Below are 22,915 nucleotides of genomic sequence, written 5' to 3'. Positions count from 1 at the left end.
ACATAAAAGCTATACGAGATAGAAGAAACTTCTAAACTTGTGTTTCCCAAACTCTGGCTGTTGCAAAACTACAACTCCCAGCATGCTCGGACAGCCTTCGGCTGTCCGGGCATGCTGGGAGTTGTAGTTCTGCAACAGCTGGAGGCACCCCGGTTGTGAAACACTGCTCTAAACTATTATTATAAGTGATAAATCTCGTAACAAGATTGGACTGACGGGAAACAGTCGGGCGACGTCTGCCCCCTCTTTAAATACTAGGACAGGTTAATGATAACCTTGACACTTGATTGTCTTCTCTTTCCATATGCAGAGGTCAGATCCCTCCAGGTCCTTCAACTACTGGAAAAATCACCACCCAATGTCTCCCTATAATCATCTTTATTAGTGCGTCGCATTGATCTTCTGTTCTCCTGGAAGCTAAAGACCTGGGTTACAAATTTAATCAGAAAATCTCTTTGAATTGCCCTTCAAATGGCTTCACTTAATGATATTAGCATTTTACTGTTTGTTTAAAAAAAATAAAAAAAAATAAAGCTCCAAGACTTGTTTCCTTCACTTGAGATGGATACCAGGTCTTCTGCCTCACAGCGTCTTGACTTGTTTTTGAGCATTATTAAAGGGGTACTCCGGTGGAAAACTGATTTTTATTTATTTTTTTTATTTTAAATCAACTGGTGCCAGAAAGTTAAAACAGTTAATTTGTAAATGACTTCTATTAAAAAATTATTTAATCCTTCCAGTACTTAGTAGTGGCTGTATACTACAGAGGCTTTTTTTTTTTTGGATTTCTTTTCTGTCTGACCACAGTGCTCTCTGCTGACACCTCTGTCCATGTCAGGAAGTGTCCAGAGCAGGAGAAAATCCCCACAGCAAACTTATCCTGCTCTGGACAGTTCCTATAATGGACAGAGGTGTCAGCAGAGAGCACTGTGGACAGACAGAAAAGAAATCCAAAAAGAAAAGAATTTACTCTGTAGTATACAGCAGCTAATAAGTACTGAAAATTGATTTTTTAATAGAAGTAATTTGCACATCTGTTTAACGTTTAGGCACCAGTTGATAAAAAAAAAAAAATGTTTTCCATCGGCGAAACCCTTTAATGAAATAAGGGATTTGGATAAAGATTAGACTGACTGTTGAGACCCTCATAGTTCCTGAACACTCATACCCCCCCCCCACCCATAAAAATAAAGAGTCAGGACAACAGTTAGCTTTTCAGTGGGTGAAGGTCAGCCACAGCTTCAAAAATGTCCAACCGGAAAAAATTCCTCCCCTATACGCAGGATAGGGGATAATTGTCTAATTGAAAGGGGTCTAACCACCTCGCGTACGGGGCCCCGGCTCGGCTGTTGTGAAGACGTTTCACACCCAGCGTGTAATATGGTAAAAAAAAAACAAAAAAAAACGCCCCCTCCATTTGTTTCTATGGGAAAGGCGGAGACACGCGAACGCTGTTTCTCTGCCTCTCCCATAGAGATGAATGGAGGAGGCGTGTTTCAACCAGTTGACATGCTGGGTACGAAGCACGTATTAGCAGAGCAGAGCCAAGGATGAGGCCCCGTAAGGGAGATCACAGGGGATCTGGCAGTCGGACCCCCCGCCCCGCGATCAGACATAGGGGATATGTTTTTTTTGCTTGACATCTTCTTTAAAGAGTACCTATCATCAACTAAACTTTCCCTAATCCCCCTCACCATCTGTCCCTGACTAACTAACTATCTCTATCCCTGTCATTATTTCTAGTTAAACCCTCTGTAAATACTTTTTTTCCTCTATCTTCGCTAGCTCGGTTTTGAGCTGTGTACGAGGGGAGGAAGTGGGCGTGGCCCAGCAAGTGCAGCATCATCTGAGGCCTGCCAGGGCCGGCTTCCGCCCTTCTTCCTGTATGCAGCAATCCCTCTCGGGAGCGCATATACTGGCTGAGTAAAGTGCAGGGACAGCAGCCTCTGAGTCTCCTCCTCTCTGTTTGGCTATACACGTGTCATACAGAGAGGAGGAACGTTGCAGTACAGAGCTGCCGTGCCCTGCAGGGATACGCACACAGTGCTCATACCCACCTGTCTGAAAGGCGGAGAGCTGCGCTTAGTACGCGATTTCAGACTCAGCAGCCAGGCCAACATGAGTCCGAAATCACTGAAAACAGGGACTCCTAGGGAGACCCCTAGTGGACAGACTTTCAAAAAAAAAAAACACATGGAAGGAAACTTTTTTTTTTTAATACAATACAGATACAAACTTAATCTATATATATATATATATATATATATATATATATATATATAGCGCTATAAAATATAAAAAAATAAAACTTTTGATGAATGGTACTCGTTAACATATGAATTAAGACACACTGGTTAATTTTCTGTAGAAGTCCGTGCGGTGTTGCCACACAGACTCCAATGTGCAAGTGCGTCAACGGGCCGACCAGCTGTGACTTGTAGTGCAAACGACTGTAAACTGCTAAAACAGAAAGAAACAAAGTGCAAAACAAGAGCAAACAACAGGGAGGATGGGACCTCTGAGGGGAAATAGTGCACCGCTCCAAAAGAGAGGGGATAACATGTTTGATCGTGGGGGGGTCCAGCAGCTGGGGACCCCCGCAATCTCTCCTGTAGCACAGATCGCTCAGTGTCTGATGACTCATGAAACAGGGGCCGAAGTACTGTGACGTCACCCCCGCCCCCTCAATGCAAGTCTATGGGAGGGGGCCGTCAGGCCCCCTCCCATAGGCTTGCATTGAGAGGGCGGGGCGTGACCTGTATTGTGAGGGGGGCGGAGTAGCAAAATGTTGGAGGACACCAATTGCTGCCCAATCAGGAGTCATTGCTGTTACACACAGTTTGCCCCCTCCATTCACGCATATGAATCAGTCACGACAGAAAAGATACATTGGCCTAAGTCTAAGATCTGGACAATCCATCTATATCTTGATAATATATTCAGTGCAGAGACTGGCATATATACACGCGGTTTTGTGTTTTCACCTACAAAAAGGTGGAAGTTTTTGAAGTCTAGTGCGCGAGTGTGTAAAGCCAGAAATACACACCCGATGCTTGTTGATAATTCTACTGAAGTCTTCTTCTCTGCTTAAAGTAGGTGAACAAATGTCAAATAAAATACCGCACCATGGAGAAGTTGCCCACAGATGCTGCAGCCGGGCCTGTACATCCTGCACACTCCTAGGTTGCCGAAGCTAGTTCGCTAGGGCTCATTTAGCGATAAATCTGACATAAGACAAGATGGCAGAATGCCTTTCCTGCCTCAGCCGCTAGTGTAGGGCCACTTTAAGCTCCTCTTTTCCGATGTTGCTCGTGTGAACTATAAGCCTTATCACACAAAAATCGATACCTCTCAAACATAAAATCATTGTGCGCCCTTCCGTGTTATATGACATGCAGAATATTAGAGGTCAGGATGGCGGGGGATGTTCATGTTTGAAGCCAAACTTGGTTTAAAAATTTTCCAAGAATGTGTCCATAATCTACATGGAAAAGCTGCCCTGTCTCTCGGATCATTATGTTGTCACTGTGTCGTTCTCCAATAACAAGGACATAGGTTCCCACACAATACGCTGCGCAGGAGAGGGTGAACTCCTCCAAGGCGTGCTGTAGAGACTCCTATGGGTGTTTGTTCCTTAAAGGGGTACTCCGCTGCCCGAGTGTTTGGAACATTTTGTTCCAAACGCTTGGATCGAGCAATGAGGGATCGTGGTGTCACAGCCACGCCCCTCGTGATGTCACATCACGCCCCCTCAATGCAAGTCTATTGGAGGGGGCGTTGCATCAGCCACGCCCCCTCCCATAGACTTGCATTGAGGAGGCGTGGCATGACATCACGAGGAGCGTGGCCGTGATGTCACGACCTTCGCCGCTCACACCAGCATTCTAAACGAACGCCAGGTGCTGTACTGAGATTGTTGGGACCCCCACGATCAGACATCTTATCCCATAACCTTTGGATAGGGGATAAGATGTCAAAGGGCAGAGTACCCCTTTAACCAGTTAAATATGGCGTCTGCAGTCATCGCTCTTCTGATTCGTGATGGTCTCCGATTGCAGGATAGGGACAGCTTCAATAAGGCCCATCTCTGAATAAGTCAACGCTGAAATACAGCCATATGAAATCCTCCTTAGGTCCAGACCTTCTTCTTTTCCAAAGAAGTCCATCATTTTAATGAGGTTCAAGACCAGCAGACCCCGATATGTCTCCACCACTTCTACAGTTGATCCCGAATTTGCTTCCGCCATGTACATTTGTGTTGTATGCCAACAGAAGGGGCTTCATTTTGGAGTTCATAAAAGTGCAGCGCTCCCCACACCGGTCCTGCAGGACCAACTTGGAGTCCAGGGGCCAAATTACATAGAACAACGTTTCCTGCCTCAGCCACTAGTGTCGGGCCACTTTAAGTTCCTCTTTCCTGGTGTTGCTCGTGTGAGGCCACCTCTGGCTTGGTTGTGCACCCACCAGTTCAGGCTTCCAGACGTTGCAAATGGTCCCTTCAAACTTCATTAAAAATTCTTTAGAGCTTTTCATCATTCTACTGACTAGACATACAACAAGATGGCAGAATGCCTTTCCCGCCTCAGACACTTGTGTCGGGCCACTTTAAGTTCCTCTTTTCTGATGTTGCTCGTGTGAACAGATTCACTGAAGGCCTTCATCCTGTTATAAGACAATGATAGAGTAGTAAGACTCTAGGATGATGGAGAACTGTAGATTGACCAGTTAACTCCTTAACGACGAAGGACGTATATTTACATCCTGCGCCGGTGACCCCGCGGCATATCGGGTCGGTCCCGGCGGCCATCAACAGCCGGGACCCGCGGCTAATACAGGACATCACCGATCGCAGTGATGACCTGTATTAAACCTTCAGATGCGGCGATCAAAGTTGACCGCCGTGTCTGAAGCGAAAGTGAAAGTATCCCGGCTGCTCAGTCGGGCTATTTGGGACCGCCGCGGTGAAATCGCGGCATCCCGAACAGCTTACAGGACACCGGGAGAGACCCTACCTGCCTCCTCGGGGTCCGATCGGCGAATTACTGCTCCGTGCCTGAGATCAAGGCAGGAGCAGTCAAGCGCCGATAACACTGAACACAGGCGTGTTAATATACGCGAGTGATCAGCATAGGAGATCAGTGTGTGCAGTGTTATAGGTCCCTATGGGAGCTATAATACTGCAAAAAAAAAACAAAAAAAAAACAAAAAAAAAAAAAAAGTCAAAGATTATTTAACCCCTTCTCTAATAAAAGTTTGTTAATTAAACTGCACGGTCAATGGCGTACATGTAAAAAAAATTCCAAAGTCCAAAAAAGCGTATTTATGGTCACTTTTTATACCATTTAAAAAAAGTGAATAAAAGTGATCAAAAAGTCTGATTAAAAAAAATGGTACAGATTAAAACTCGTGATCACGGCGCTAAAAATTAGTCCTCAAACCGTCCTGTACACGGAAAAATAAAAAAAAGTTATAGGGGTCAGAAGATGACGTTTTTAAACGTATACATTTTCCTGCATGTAGTTATGATTTTTTCCCGAAGTAATACAAAATTAAACCTACATAATTAGGATATCATTTTAACCGTATGGACCTACAGAATAATGATAAGGTGCAATTTTTACCCAAATATGCACTGCGTAGAAACAGAAGCCCCCAAAAGTTACAAAATGGCCCTTTTTCTTCGATTTTGTCGTACACTGATTTTTTTTTTCTGTTTCGCCGTGCATTTTTGGGTAAAATGACTAATGTCACTGCAAAGTAGAATTGGTGACGCAAAAAAATAAGCCATAATATGGATTTTTAGATGGAAAATTAAAAGGGTTATGATTTTTAAAAGGTAAGGAGGAAAAAACGAAAATGCAAAAATAGACAAACCCTGCATCCTTAAGGGGTTAACCGACTCCTTCATCTCTGAATGAAAGGACAGGAGCAGAGATTTCCACACAACACAACCTGCTCTGTATCTGCTGCATGCTGGAGGTAAAGGACCTGCGATGATGTCACACTCACGTGACCAGGTCATGTCAGGAGCTCAGCAGGAGAGTATTGATTGAGGTTTAAGGACCTGTGAGGATGATCATGTGACAGGAGTAGGAGGAGCTTAGCAATAATGATTGAGACTGAAGGACCTGTGAGGATGATCATGTGACAGGAGTAGGAGGAGCTTAGCAATAATGATTGAGACTGAAGGACCTGTGAGGATGATCATGTGACAGGAGTAGGAGGAGCTCAGCAGGTGAGTAATGATTGTGGCTAAAGTAGCTGTAAAGTAAGAAGGGAGGAGATTTATTAAAACCTGTGCAGAGGAAAAGTTGCTGAGTTGCCCATAGCAACCAATCAGATCGCTTCTTTCATTTTGAAAATGTCTCTGAAACAATGAAAGAAGCGATCTGATTGGTTGCTATGGGCAATTCAGCAACTTTTCCTCTGCACAAGTTTTAATAAATCTCCCCCAAGCTGGAGCCTTCAGGGGCGTCACTAGAATAAAACATTGGGGTCTGTGCCCCGAATAAAAAGACAAGTGCACCCAATGTCAGCTGCTAAGTGAGTCCAAACAAGTGTTTCCCAACTGGTGTGTCTCCAGCTGTTGCAAAACTACAACTCCCAGCATGCCAGGACAGCCAAAGGCTGGAGACAAAACGGCTGGCAAACACTGCCATACACTCAGCGATCTTGGCCTGCTCAGCTCATCCCCCTGCTGTGTATGTGACATCACTGTGTGTATTATCCCTGTACTGTGACATTACTGTGTGTATTATCCCTGTACTGTGACATCACTGTGTGTATTATCCCTGTACTGTGACATCACTGTGTATATTATCCCTGTACTGTGACATCACTGTGTATATTATCCCTGTACTGTGACATCACTGTGTATTATCCCTGTACTGTGACATCACTGTATATATTATCCCTGTACTGTGACATCACTGTGTGTATTATCCCTGTACTGTGACATCACTGTGTGTATTATCCCTGTACTGTGACATCACTGTGTGTATTATCCCTGTACTGTGACATCACTATATATATTATCCCTGTTCTGTGACATCTCTGTGTATTATCCCTGTACTGTGACATCACTGTGTATTATCCCTGTACTGTGACATCACTGTGTATTATCCCTGTACTGTGACATCACTGTGTGTATTATCCCTGTACTGTGACATCACTGTATTTTATCCCTGTACTGTGACATCACTGTGTGTATTATCCCTGTACTGTGACATCACTGTGTATATTATCCCTGTACTGTGACATCACTGTGTGTATTATCCCTGTACTGTGACATCACTGTGTATTATCCCTGTACTGTGACATCACTGTGTGTATTATCCCTGTACTGTGACATCACTGTGTATTATCCCTGTACTGTGACATCACTGTGTATTATCCCTGTACTGTGACATCACTGTGTATTATCCCTGTACTGTGACATCACTATGTATTATCCCTGTACTGTGACATCACTGTGTGTATTATCCCTGTACTGTGACATCACTGTGTGTATTATCCCTGTACTGTGACATCACTGTGTATTATCCCTGTACTGTGACATCACTGTGTATTATCCCTGTACTGTGACATCACTGTATATATTATCCCTGTTCTGTGACATCTCTGTGTATTATCCCTGTACTGTGACATCACTGTGTATTATCCCTGTACTGTGACATCACTGTGTGTATTATCCCTGTACTGTGACATCACTGTGTGTATTATCCCTGTACTGTGACATCACTGTGTGTATTATCCCTGTACTGTGACATCACTGTGTGTATTATCCCTGTACTGTGACATCACTGTGTATTATCTCTGTACTGTGACCTCACTGTGTATTATCTCTGTACTGTGACATCACTGTATATTATCCCTGTACTGTGACATCACTGTGTGTATTATCCCTGTACTGTGACATCACTGTGTGTATTATCCCTGTACTGTGACATCACTGTGTGTATTATCCCTGTACTGTGACATCACTGTGTGTATTATCCCTGTACTGTGACATCACTGTGTATTATCCCTGTACTGTGACATCACTGTGTGTATTATCTCTGTACTGTGACATCACTGTATATTATCCCTGTACTGTGACATCACTGTGTGTATTATCCCTGTACTGTGACATCACTGTGTGTATTATCCCTGTACTGTGACATCACTGTGTATTATCCCTGTACTGTGACATCACTGTGTATTATCCCTGTACTGTGACATCACTATGTATTATCCCTGTACTGTGACATCACTGTGTGTATTATCCCTGTACTGTGACATCACTGTGTGTATTATCCCTGTACTGTGACATCACTGTGTGTATTATCCCTATTCTCTGTATGGCTAGTTGTAGTGGTGGCCATAATTTAGAAAAATTCATCTTGAAACAAATCTCAAAAGTTTTAGACTCCTGTCCTGTCTATCAGACTGCAGCATGAAAACAGAGAGAAGGGGGTTGCAGATAAACCTGCAGTGATTGGATGAAGAGACCCAGCACAGCACAGCAGACTCAGGGAGTAAGATGAGTCATGCAGATTGAGGACACACACCCTCCCAAGCACAGAATGACAAACAAAGTGAGCAACAGAAAGAAGTTATTTGTGAGAGAAATATAGGTGCTAGACTTAAAAACATATGTACATGATCAGGATTAGGTAGTAAGCTACATATAACATTTTTTTTTTGTGGGATATGACAGGTATGCATTAACTTAAAAGGGTACTCCGCTGCTCAGTGTTTGGAACAAACTGTTCTGAACACTGGAGTCGACGCTGGGTGCTCGTGACGCCATAGCCCCCCCCCCCCCCCCTGTCATGATGTCATGCCCTGCCCCCTCAATGCAAGTCTATGGGAGGGGGTGTCACACGGCTGTCACACCCCTTCCCATAGACTTCATAGACTTGCATTGAGGGGGTGGTGGCAAACACTGCCATACACTCAGCGATCTTGGCCTGCTCAGCTCATCCCCCTGCTGTGTATGTGATGTCACTGTGTGTATTATCCCTGTACTGTGACATCACTGTGTGTATTATCCCTGTACTGTGACATCACTGTGTATTATCCCTGTACTGTGACATCACTGTGTATTATCCCTGTACTGTGACATCACTGTGTATTATCCCTGTACTGTGACATCACTATGTATTATCCCTGTACTGTGACATCACTGTGTGTATTATCCCTGTACTGTGACATCACTGTGTGTATTATCCCTGTACTGTGACATCACTGTGTATTATCCCTGTACTGTGACATCACTGTGTATTATCCCTGTACTGTGACATCACTGTATATATTATCCCTGTTCTGTGACATCTCTGTGTATTATCCCTGTACTGTGACATCACTGTGTATTATCCCTGTACTGTGACATCACTGTGTGTATTATCCCTGTACTGTGACATCACTGTGTGTATTATCCCTGTACTGTGACATCACTGTGTGTATTATCCCTGTACTGTGACATCACTGTGTGTATTATCCCTGTACTGTGACATCACTGTGTATTATCTCTGTACTGTGACCTCACTGTGTATTATCTCTGTACTGTGACATCACTGTATATTATCCCTGTACTGTGACATCACTGTGTGTATTATCCCTGTACTGTGACATCACTGTGTGTATTATCCCTGTACTGTGACATCACTGTGTGTATTATCCCTGTACTGTGACATCACTGTGTGTATTATCCCTGTACTGTGACATCACTGTGTATTATCCCTGTACTGTGACATCACTGTGTGTATTATCTCTGTACTGTGACATCACTGTATATTATCCCTGTACTGTGACATCACTGTGTGTATTATCCCTGTACTGTGACATCACTGTGTGTATTATCCCTGTACTGTGACATCACTGTGTATTATCCCTGTACTGTGACATCACTGTGTATTATCCCTGTACTGTGACATCACTATGTATTATCCCTGTACTGTGACATCACTGTGTGTATTATCCCTGTACTGTGACATCACTGTGTGTATTATCCCTGTACTGTGACATCACTGTGTGTATTATCCCTATTCTCTGTATGGCTAGTTGTAGTGGTGGCCATAATTTAGAAAAATTCATCTTGAAACAAATCTCAAAAGTTTTAGACTCCTGTCCTGTCTATCAGACTGCAGCATGAAAACAGAGAGAAGGGGGTTGCAGATAAACCTGCAGTGATTGGATGAAGAGACCCAGCACAGCACAGCAGACTCAGGGAGTAAGATGAGTCATGCAGATTGAGGACACACACCCTCCCAAGCACAGAATGACAAACAAAGTGAGCAACAGAAAGAAGTTATTTGTGAGAGAAATATAGGTGCTAGACTTAAAAACATATGTACATGATCAGGATTAGGTAGTAAGCTACATATAACATTTTTTTTTTGTGGGATATGACAGGTATGCATTAACTTAAAAGGGTACTCCGCTGCTCAGTGTTTGGAACAAACTGTTCTGAACACTGGAGTCGACGCTGGGTGCTCGTGACGCCATAGCCCCCCCCCCCCCCCCTGTCATGATGTCATGCCCTGCCCCCTCAATGCAAGTCTATGGGAGGGGGTGTCACACGGCTGTCACACCCCTTCCCATAGACTTCATAGACTTGCATTGAGGGGGTGGTGGCAAACACTGCCATACACTCAGCGATCTTGGCCTGCTCAGCTCATCCCCCTGCTGTGTATGTGATGTCACTGTGTGTATTATCCCTGTACTGTGACATTACTGTGTGTATTATCCCTGTACTGTGACATCACTGTATATATTATCCCTGTACTGTGACATCACTGTGTGTATTATCCCTGTACTGTGACATCACTGTGTGTATTATCCCTGTACTGTGACATCACTGTGTGTATTATCCCTGTACTGTGACATCACTATATATATATTATCCCTGTTCTGTGACATCTCTGTGTATTATCCCTGTACTGTGACATCACTGTGTATTATCCCTGTACTGTGACATCACTGTGTATTATCCCTGTACTGTGACATCACTGTGTGTATTATCCCTGTACTGTGACATCACTGTGTATTATCCCTGTACTGTGACATCACTGTGTGTATTATCCCTGTACTGTGACATCACTGTGTATATTATCCCTGTACTGTGACATCACTGTGTGTATTATCCCTGTACTGTGACCTCACTGTGTATTATCTCTGTACTGTGACCTCACTGTGTATTATCTCTGTACTGTGACATCACTGTATATTATCCCTGTACTGTGACATCACTGTGTGTATTATCCCTGTACTGTGACATCACTGTGTATTATCTCTGTACTGTGACATCACTGTGTATTATCCCTGTACTGTGACATCACTGTGTATTATCCCTGTACTGTGACATCACTGTGTGTATTATCCCTGTACTGTGACATCACTGTATATATTATCCCTGTACTGTGACATCACTGTGTGTATTATCCCTGTACTGTGACATCACTGTGTGTATTATCCCTGTACTGTGACATCACTGTGTGTATTATCCCTGTACTGTGACATCACTATATATATTATCCCTGTTCTGTGACATCTCTGTGTATTATCCCTGTACTGTGACATCACTGTGTATTATCCCTGTACTGTGACATCACTGTGTATTATCCCTGTACTGTGACATCACTGTGTGTATTATCCCTGTACTGTGACATCACTGTGTATTATCCCTGTACTGTGACATCACTGTGTGTATTATCCCTGTACTGTGACATCACTGTGTATATTATCCCTGTACTGTGACATCACTGTGTGTATTATCCCTGTACTGTGACATCACTGTGTATTATCCCTGTACTGTGACATCACTGTGTGTATTATCCCTGTACTGTGACATCACTGTGTGTATTATCCCTGTACTGTGACATCACTGTGTATTATCCCTGTACTGTGACATCACTGTGTATTATCCCTGTACTGTGACATCACTGTATATATTATCCCTGTTCTGTGACATCTCTGTGTATTATCCCTGTACTGTGACATCACTGTGTATTATCCCTGTACTGTGACATCACTGTGTGTATTATCCCTGTACTGTGACATCACTGTGTGTATTATCCCTGTACTGTGACATCACTGTGTGTATTATCCCTGTACTGTGACATCACTGTGTGTATTATCCCTGTACTGTGACATCACTGTGTATTATCTCTGTACTGTGACCTCACTGTGTATTATCTCTGTACTGTGACATCACTGTATATTATCCCTGTACTGTGACATCACTGTGTGTATTATCCCTGTACTGTGACATCACTGTGTGTATTATCCCTGTACTGTGACATCACTGTGTATTATCCCTGTACTGTGACATCACTGTGTATTATCCCTGTACTGTGACATCACTGTGTATTATCCCTGTACTGTGACATCACTGTGTGTATTATCCCTGTACTGTGACATCACTGTGTGTATTATCCCTGTACTGTGACATCACTGTGTGTATTATCCCTGTACTCTGTATGGCTAGTTGTAGTGGTGGCCATAATTTAGAAAAATTCATCTTGAAACAAATCTCAAAAGTTTTAGACTCCTGTCCTGTCTATCAGACTGCAGCATGAAAACAGAGAGAAGGGGGTTGCAGATAAACCTGCAGTGATTGGATGAAGAGACCCAGCACAGCACAGCAGACTCAGGGAGTAAGATGAGTCATGCAGATTAAGGACACACACCCTCCCAAGCACAGAATGACAAACAAAGTGAGCAACAGAAAGAAGTTATTTGTGAGAGAAATATAGGTGCTAGACTTAAAAACATATGTACATGATCAGGATTAGGTAGTAAGCTACATATAACATTTTTTTTTGTGGGATATGACAGGTATGCATTAACTTAAAAGGGTACACCGCTGCTCAGTGTTTGGAACAAACTGTTCTGAACACTGGAGTCGACGCTGGGTGCTCGTGACGCCATAGCCCCCCCCCTGTCATGATGTCATGCCCCGCCCCCTCAATGCAAGTCTATGGGAGGGGGTGTCACACGGCTGTCACACCCCCTCCCATAGACTTGATAGACTTGCATTGAGGGGTCGGTGCTATGACGTCACAAGCTCCCGGCGTCGGCTCTGGCATTCTGAACATTTTGTTCCAAACGCTGAGCAGCGGAGTACCCTTTTAAATTCTACTATCTCCATATATATATATGTATATATATATATATATATATATATATATATATATATATATATATATATATATATACATTGTACTAAGTTCACAGATAAAAAGAAAAAATTGTAATAAGAATTGAAAATGAGAGAACAAAATATAATTTTTTTTAAATGACTCAACAACATATATATATGTATATATATATATATATATATATATATATATATATATGTGTGTGTGTTTATTTTTTTTATAGACATATATATTGGTTTTTCAGGAATAGTGCCTTTCTTGTGAGATTTCAACTGCAAAAGGTGTTCCTGGGAACATGTCATGAGATGCACAGAAGGACCTTCCTATATTACACACAAGAGGAAAGGGATTGAGGTGAGAATCAGAGCAATTAAATCTCAGCGGGGGATCGGAGGCTTCGCTCTGGAGCCTCATTACTCTGCCTTCTAAGCAGCAGGGCTGATGATTTCCTTCACTGTGTTATTACAAGACGATCCTTCTCTCCATCACATCATCGTTGCGGACTGGGGTTATTGTGACACTGCCCATGGTTGTCAGGGAAGAGGCACAGAAGTTGAGGTTCCTTGCAGAGATTTTAGACCATGAAGGTTACGGCAATTCCTGGAATCTTTAAAATACAGAACATTTAATGACTGAACATTTCAAGGATCATTGTTAAAAATTAGTTTTTGGTCCAATTAGTCCCATAACCTTTGACTATTTTTCCTAAAACCTATTGGGGCCTTTCTTATTTCTTCACGTGTAACAATACTAACTACATCTTCTACGTCTCCGGTAGTCAGAAGAAGTAGAAGATGTAGTTAGTGTTGTTACACATCATTAGGCTATGTGTACATACAGTATTTTGGTCCTCATTTCGGTCAGTATTTTTTACCAAAAACAGGAGTGGGTCCAAAACAGAGACAGAAAGCACAGTTCTGAAGCGCCACCGATCCCGGCTAATTTCCACTTCCTGGTCCTATCGTGACAAAACAGGAAATGTCTGCAGAGCCAATGACTGGCCACATCGTTGACCCACCTCAGCTAGTGATTGGCATTTCCTGTGTGTTGGGTGGGACCAGGAAGTAGAGAACGTAGATAAGTGGAGACCACTAAGGGAAATACCTTTTGTTTAGACCAGTCTGCCCTTTGGAAAACTCCTTTTAACTGAACGCAAACAGGGGTAGGTTTTCTATTTCCTCAAACTGGGAAAAAGAAACCCCCATGATATTGGCATAAGGGTCTATTCACGTGGCAGAATTTCAGCTTGTGGAATTTCGTTTGCGGAATTCTGCCTCAAATTAAAGCCCATAGACTTCTATGGTATTCCTCACTCCCATTCACACTTCTGAATTTCCGCAAGCGGAAATTCAGAAATGTGAATGGGAGTGCGGAATACCCTAACACAGTAGCTGCATCTAGGCTTCACTTAGGTTTGTCGTCACCGTTTTCTTAATTGTTACTTCTTTTTAAGTCTTTGTCTAAACAGAATTTGGAGCCCTGTATCATGAGTTCTTATCACTATATAAATATGCCCTAAAAGATATATATATATAATCAATGCAAATGTATTGAACACAGAGCTGGGCGCTATGATCAAAAATGTGTATCACAGTATTTTTGTAATTTTATGGCGGTTCCACGGTATATGACGGTATTTCTTTCACCCCCCCCCCCCAAATCATGTTACCCGCCAGCACTGTTCTGCACCCCCCCAATTAATTATCAGCCCAGCGGGGTGCTACTCACGTATGTCACCCACAAGCACTGCCCTCCTTCTCTTTGTTGCGGGCCACCGGCGCTGGAACTCTATACTGTACGCTGTATCCCTATGCCCGGGCTGCAAAAGATAAAGTTTATTTTGTTTAACTTACCTACGTAGGCCTTACGCTGGGGACGGGAACGTCGGACAGCCGTCAGCCTATCACCGGCCGCAGTGATGTCCCGCCCCGGCAGGTGATAGGCTGAGCCCACTGTCATGTAAGAAGCCGGCTTCTTACATGACAGTGGGCTCAGCCTATCACTGGAAGGGACGGGACATCGCTGCGGCCAGTGATAGGCTGACGGCTCTCAGACATTCCCGTCCCCAACGTAAGTCCGACGTAGGTAAGTTAAAGTTTATTTTGTTTATCTTTTGCAGCCCGGGCATAGGGATACAGCGTACATCAGTGGTCTCCAACCTGTGGACCTCCAGCCGTTGGCTGTCCGGGCATGCTGGGAGTTGTAGTTTTGCAACATATAGAGGTCTGCAGGTTGGAGACCACTGGCGTACAGTATAGAGTTCCAGCGCCGGAGGCCTGCAACAAAGAGGAGGAGGGCAGTGCTTGCGGGTGACATATGTGAGTAGTACCCCGCTGGGCTGATAATTAATTGGGGGGGAGCAGAACAACGCTGGCGGGTAACATGATTTGGGGGGGAGGCGGGGAGCAGAACAGCGCTCGCGGGTCACATAGGATTAATTCCTTGATGTGGGGATAGCGCAGCGCTGCGGCTGATAATTCATTCCCGAGGGGGAGGGGCCATCCGGTATTGCAGTATGGGGAAAAATTCATATCGGGCAGCACAAAAATTTCGGTATTCGGTATACCGCCCAGCCCTAATTGAACATACATAAAAGTTGCAGACAATGTTATTTTTTTCTATTCCAATTTCTGCTTTGCCTATTATCCATTTTTAACATTGTCTGTAACTTTTATGTATGTTCAATAAAGTCGATTTGATTATATTTACATAAGTATTGTTATTTTATGGCCTATTGTTTGGTGGTAATTATTTGGTGGCCATTACAAATGTGAGCCATATTTTTTCTTTTGGTGATTACTTATAAATATATTAAGTACCTATATAATACATTACTACACTTTCAGCAATTGTTGTTTAAATCGATATTCCAAACAAATGTACAAAATAATATATTTTACAGAAAAAAAGTATCTTTCTCCATTTATCAGGCTTGTTTCTTTTTCCTTTCTCTCAAACTCAATATTTACCCTGCAAGAACTACTGATGTCTGTCTTGAGACAGATCTATTTACTGAATATCAAATTACAGCTGTCCAAAGATGTCTATGGAGAGAGGACAGGGGAAGGTGGCTAAAGAGAGAAAAATAGGTATAAAGGCTGCAGCTTGTACTGAGTGTTATAGCTCTTCCCAAGGCTGGCTTTGCAACTTATGCTGCTTAGTACTGATCTATAATGTCATCCATGCTGCTGCTTCTGAGGGTGTATATAGATATAGGGGAGGTCGAATTCCTCTTCTGCGTGTGAAAAAAAAAATAGAAATGGCATCTACAGAGGGGAAATCTGATGGTAGATGCCATATATAAGTTTAATAATGTTTATTTTTTTATTTTTTTTATTACCTGAAAGTAAAGGTATGCTTTTAAAGGGGTACTTCACTGGAAAGCTGTTTTTTTTTTTTTTTTTTTTTAAATCAACTGGTGCCAGAAAGTTTAACAGAATTTGTAAATTACTTCTATTAAAAAATCTTAATCCTTCCAGTACTTAACAGCTGCTGTATGCTCCACAGGAAGTTCTTTTCTTTTTTTGCATTTCCTTTCTGTCTGACCACAGTGCTCTCTGCTGACACCTCTGTCCATTTTAGGAACTATCCAAAGTAGGCGCAAATCCCCATAGAAAACCTCTCCTGCTCTACACAGTTTCTGACATGGACAGATGTGTCAGCAGAGAGCACTGTGGTCAGACAGAAAGGAAATTCAAAAAGAAAAGAACTTCCTCTGGAGCATACAGCAGCTGATAAGTACTGGAAGGATTAAGATTTTTTAATAGAAGTAATTTACAAACCTGTTTAACTTTCTGTCACCAGTTGATTAAAAAAATGTTTTCCAGTTGAGTACCCCTTTAAGAATTTAATTGCATTTCAATAAAAACAGAATGCTTATTGGTGTTTAAGAATGGACATCCACTTAGTTTTAGTCTAATAATTGTGACTTTTGTATGTGGCCATAATATATGATTAATATACTTTATTGAACAAACCAAATCGAACATTGTATAGCAATAATATTGCCTTAAATTTAAGGTTTAAAGGGGTTATCCAGGAAAAAACTCTTTTTTATATATCAACTGGCTCCAGAAAGTTAATCAGAATTGTAAATTACTTCTATTAAAAAATCTTAATCCTTTCAGTACTTATGAGCTGCTGAAGTTGAGTTGTTCTTTTCTGTCTAAGTGCTCTCTGATGACACGTGTCTCGGGAACCGCCCAGTTTAGAAGCAAGTCCCCATAGCAAACCTCTTCTACTCTGTGCAGCAGCTCTTCTACTCAAGCAGAGATGTCAGCAGAGAGCACTGTTGCCAGACAGAAAACAACAACTCAACTTCAGCAGCTGATAATTATTGAAAGGATTAATAGAAGTAATTTACAAATCTGTTTAACTTTCTGGAGCCAGTTGATATAAAAAAAAAAAAAAAAGTTTTTCCTGGAATACCCCTTTAACATTATTAGGCTTTAGGGTTTCGTAGCAAACAAATAGTTAACCTGTGTGTTAAAGGGGTATTCCAGGCAAAAACTTTTTTATATATATCAACTGGCTCCGGAAAGTTAAACAGATTTGTAAATTACTTCTACTAAAAAATCTTAATCCTTCCAATAGTTATTAGCTTCTGAAGTTGAGTTGCTGTTTTCTGTCTAACTGCTTTCTGATGACTCACGTCCCGGGAGCTGTCCAGCTCCTATGGGGATATTTTCCCATCATGCACAGCTCCCGTGACATGACATCATCATTGAGCAGTTAGACAGAAAACTTCAGAAGCTAATAACTATTGGAAGGATGAAGATTTTTTAATAGAAGTAATTTACAAATCTGTTTATCTTTCCGGAGCCAGTTGATATATATATATATATATATATATATATATATATATATATATATATATATATATAAAAAGTTTTTGCCTGGAATACCCCTTTAACCAGTTGGGTTCTCATGATGATCAATGTATTCTATTGCAGAGCGGACAGGCGCACTAACATTTTATCGAAGGCTTATTGAGGCACTTTGCTCAAGTTATTGAATTTTCATGAATCGTTATGAACTAAACAAAAAGTCACGGCTGACAGGAGAGATGATTTTTATGAATGTACCTCATCCTTTTATCCCTGAATTATTGATGCATTTACTAAGTAGGAAACATTAGAACATACTTTAAAACTCAGACGTAATTTAAAATTCATACTTCCGAAGAACCATTTTTGATAGCGAGTATAGGGAATATATATATATATAACCCTTTATATATAACTCTTATTAATCTTAATGAGGCATCTACTAATTGATGAAGAACGAAGGATCTGGAAACGTGTCTAATTGTGGAAAAAAAAAGAGTTGTGAACATTCCATACTTCCATTCTAATTTTAACATTCTGGAGTGATGCAATGGTTAATAACAGTTGTGGTCATCACTCTGTACTTACCTATACCCTAACCAGAAATTCAATTAGAAGAGGTCAGACCTTGGTACTGTCTCAGATGCCACAGATACCTTAGTGTCTATGTAATTGTCTGTAATGGTTTCTTCTTCAGTGGGAAAAAAAATAAAATAAAAATAACACCCCAAACCAGAACCATATACAGTAGTCCCTCAAGTTACAATATTAATTGGTTCCAGGACGACCATTGTATGTTGAAACCATTGTATGTTGAGACCATAACTCTATGGAAACCTGGTAATTGGTTCTGAAGCCACCAAAATGTCATCCAAAAATAGGAAAAAGTGAGGATTAAAGATAAATAAGTAGATAACTAATAGAGATAAAGCAAATCCTCACATATAAAAGTAATAAAGATCTGCTGGGAGCTGTAAATCACTGTCTATGTCAGTGTTTCCCAACCAGGGTGCCGCCAGCTGTTGCAAAACTACAATTCCCAGCATGCCCGGACAGCCGTTGGCTGTCCGGGCATGCTGGGAGTTGTAGTTTTGCACCCTGGTTTGGAAACAATGGTTTATGTAGAGGACAGGAGCTTCTTCAGGGTCCTGTACAGTACACACAGTGTCCCAAATGGAGCCACCCTTACTTGGTGTCCAAAAGGAGCAGCTAACCCTGGCACAGGTAAGGAGTAGTACAGAACTTGTAGTTCCTCGCTGTACTGTAGGGGGCGCTACCAGACAGCCATTCAGTGCATGCACTTCAGTAATAGAGGTGATTTACCAGTAAAATGCCCATTCTGATTGGTCAGTTCCTCCAGTTGTGACGCGTTTCACAGATCTGGACTTTCCACATCATTGTATGTTGAGTCTGGTTTCAAGTTACGATGGTCCAGAAAAGACCATTGTATGTTGAAACTATTGTATGTTGAGGCCATTGTAAGTTGAGGGATCACTGTACTACAACTGCAGTGATTAAATTATACCTCCACACCATGACCACATTTTACCACCCTCTAAAGGTTGGATAACGCTACCATATTGTTTCATGACAGAAACGGCTACACAAAGAACAATGTTACCCCAACACATTCCAGTGACTCACAGGTGCCGTCTTCTCTGGTTGGGAGTCATTCATTTTCCCTTTATCCATCCTGGGCCACCATAACAACTTCTTCCGGCCACAGCTTGTCTATATGTCTAGGCTCCTTGCTTTTCAGTACCTTCTGCGTTTATTCTTCACCCTTTGCATGAACTTCCCATTTGGCTCTACCTTTAACAGTACCATTTAATGTGTGGAGGAGACTGCTCGAATTCTTGCTACCGCTGCTGTGCCTGGGCTGTAGGATAGCGCCACCCCTCTCAATGCAAATGTAGAAAACGATGTCCGACACCAAGCAGCAAGTAAAAGTCCACTTTATTGAAGCTAGAGCTGGGCGGTATGACCAAAAATGTGTATCACTGTATTTTTGTAAGTTATGGCGGTTCCACGGTATTTAACGGTACTTCCCCCCCCAATCATGTGACCCGCGGGCGCTGTTCTGCTTCTCTAAACCCCCCCCCCCCCCCGGTTTATCAGCGCTGCGCTTTCCCCATAATCATATGTCACCTCGTCCTCCTGTGAGTTGCGGCCCGCCGGCGCTGGAAATCTGTACTGTACTACATATTCCTTTTGCCCGGGCTGCAAAAATAAACAAAATAAACTTTAACTCACCTTCCTACGTTCCCCCGTTGCTCCGGTAACGGCCTCACGCTGGGGATGGGAACGTCACAGAGCCGTCAGCATATCCCCGGCCGCAGCGGTGTACCACCTCGGTTGGTGATAGGCTGAGCGCACTGTCATGTAAGGAGCCGGACGGCTTCTTACAGGACAGTGCGCTCAGCCTATCACCGGCCGCAGCGATTTACCGCAACTCACAGGAGGACGAGGTGACATATGATTAGTTCCCCGATGTGGGGGACAGCGCAGTACTGATAAACTGGGGACATTCATTCGAGGGGGGAGGGGCCCAACCCGTATTGCGGTATGGGAGGGGCCCAACCCAGATTGCGGTATGGGAAAAATTCATATCGTGCAGGAAAAAATTTGATTATTCGGTATGAACCGGTATACCGCCCACTACTAATTGAAGTATAACCATAAAAGTACAGGCAGAGCGTAGCAGCCTACACGTTACGGACAAGCATGTCCTTAGTCATGGCATCAACCATTTTCTACATTTAACAGTACCATTCTGTAGCTGCTGTTGCCCCTTGTGCCCTCATAACTATAGTTACCCCCTAATGAAATATTACTGAGCTAATAGTGCCCTCCTACTGCCCTCATACAGTAAAAGTACTGTCTCAGTTCCCTCACAAAAAATTGCCCACTCAGCATCCTCATACAGTAGAATGCCCCCTCCGAGCCCTCAAACAGTACAAGCACCACCCCCCACCCAAAACAAAATAAACAGAAAACCCATCTAAACCCTTTCTATGTTGAATTGAGCCGCTCAGCCTAAAGGCCTCTTCTGGCATGTGAAAACCTGCATCAACTGTCATAGTCCTGAAGGTCCTATGTCCTATGTGAGTGTATGGTGAAGCAGAGAGATGAGGGCTCCTTGCTCCACCATAGTATTCAACTGTGTTGGCTTCTTAAAGATGCTAATACAGTTGAAAGGGGCTCAATAGGGTGGTTTAAAGGGGTACTCCGCTGCTCAGCTTTTGGAACGCTGGAGCCAGGGCTCATGATGTCATAGCCCCACCCCCTCAATGCAAGTCTATGGGAGGGGGCGTCATGGGGTGGGGCTATGACGTCACAAGCTCCTGGCGCCGGCTCCAGTGTTAGGAACAGTGTTAGGAACTTCCCCCTTGCTTGTGACCCTGTTCCTTGTTATATGCATCAACATTTGTAAGACATTGTTCTGAAGATTAAAAAAAATCACAACAGTGCTTCACAAATACTGTTTTTTATTTTATTTTTTAATTCTTTGTTTGGAGACCCTGTTCTTCATTTATTCTTATGTCACTACTTCTGACATTGAGGGGTATCAGCTGTGGATAATTATTCTCTAATAGATTGTCTAGATTGATGTTCACATGTAATCTTTTCCTCTGTAAATCATCCTACTACCACTCTAGTCCCATCTTTCCCCTCCTAGTACACCTCATTTGACACGTTCATCAGCTTCCTCATATTAATGGGTTAATCAAGCATTGAGATGGAGCAGTAGAGATGGCTAATGTATGAGGACATATAAATGAGGGGCACCCAGCACTTTAGAGATCACATGTCACATATATCTTGTGTGATTTAGGCCTCGTTCACATTGCCGTCAGACTCTGCTATTCGGAGGGACATCAGCCAGAATGATGGGAGTTTAGCAGAGAAAAAAATTGTGTAAGCACTATTTTTTTCTCCACTAAATTCCTGTAAAATTACTGGATCACCAACGGACCCCATGCAAGTGAATGGGGTCCGTCGGGACCCGGTAGTAGCCGTTTGCATCTGACACGGTTTAGGGTCTGATTGGCTCAAAAAAAAAGACCCAATTGGACCCTTAACGGGTTGGATACGAACTGCAATGTTAACCCAGCCTTACAGTGCAACTAGAAGAGGCTACATGGAGTCACTAGACTATGTAGCCAATCGGCACATCATTGCAGAATATAAATGATTGTTTATTACAAAGTTAAAAGAAATTTAATTAGAATAAGTTTTTCTTATTTTTTATTTATTTTTCTTTTTTATTGATTGATTTTTAAATTTTTATTTTTTAATTGAGGACTTACAACAGTAAGGAACGGAACCATATAAAAAGAATGACTTATAACTAAAAGGGTTACCACGAAACGTGTAATTTTTTTGTTCTTCTGCCTTGAGACTTAGGACTAAGTGGGTTACAAAGAAACCTGTAAAGTTTATTGCTCTTCTGCCTTGAGACCGAGTCATGCTTGTATTTGTATTTTTAATGGAATACATAAAGCTTAAGGTTTTATGGTGTCTACTGAATGCTGGACTTCTTTCTTCCAGGACTTATCAGCTGCTGTATGTTCCAGAGGAAGTGCTTTTCTTTTTGAATTTCTTTTCAGTCTGATCACAATGCTCTCTGCTGACACCTCTGTCCATGTCAGGAACTGTCCAGAGTAGGAGAAAATCCCCATAGCAAACCTCTCCTGCTCTGGACAGTTCCTGTCATCTAGGTATATCTTCAGTATATCTTTATCTTTCAGTAGATGCGAATAAGAACAAAAGTGTTTGCTGATAGTTTATTTAGGTGGAACAGGACATAAAGTCAGGGGAAATGCAGTCAAGGTGATTTTTATGGTATTTTGGATATTTTTTTTCGCAATTAAGAGACAATTTAAGCTTAGAACCAGTATAAATAGCATCCCAGGCCTGTTTTTTTTTAGGATTAGATCTTAAACA

The 22,915-nt window shown here is 42.4% G+C and overlaps 1 long non-coding RNA gene across 1 annotated transcript; it reads right to left on the bottom strand.

Moving 5' to 3' along the window:
- Positions 1-2,444: 2,444 nt before the first annotated feature.
- LOC130277380 (uncharacterized) lies at positions 2,445-5,980 on the bottom strand. The gene is made up of 2 exons (XR_008845444.1): positions 5,875-5,980; positions 2,445-4,662 (listed from the first exon to the last, which is right to left on the bottom strand). It is a non-coding gene; the product is annotated as an uncharacterized LOC130277380 (long non-coding RNA).
- Between the last annotated feature and the right edge of the window lie 16,935 nt (positions 5,981-22,915).

Source organism: Hyla sarda, chromosome 6, assembly GCF_029499605.1.
Source record: "Hyla sarda isolate aHylSar1 chromosome 6, aHylSar1.hap1, whole genome shotgun sequence".
NCBI lineage: Eukaryota > Metazoa > Chordata > Amphibia > Anura > Hylidae > Hyla > Hyla sarda.
The sequence above is the reverse complement of the archived record's forward strand: the minus strand, read 5'-3'. Positions and strand labels throughout refer to the sequence as shown.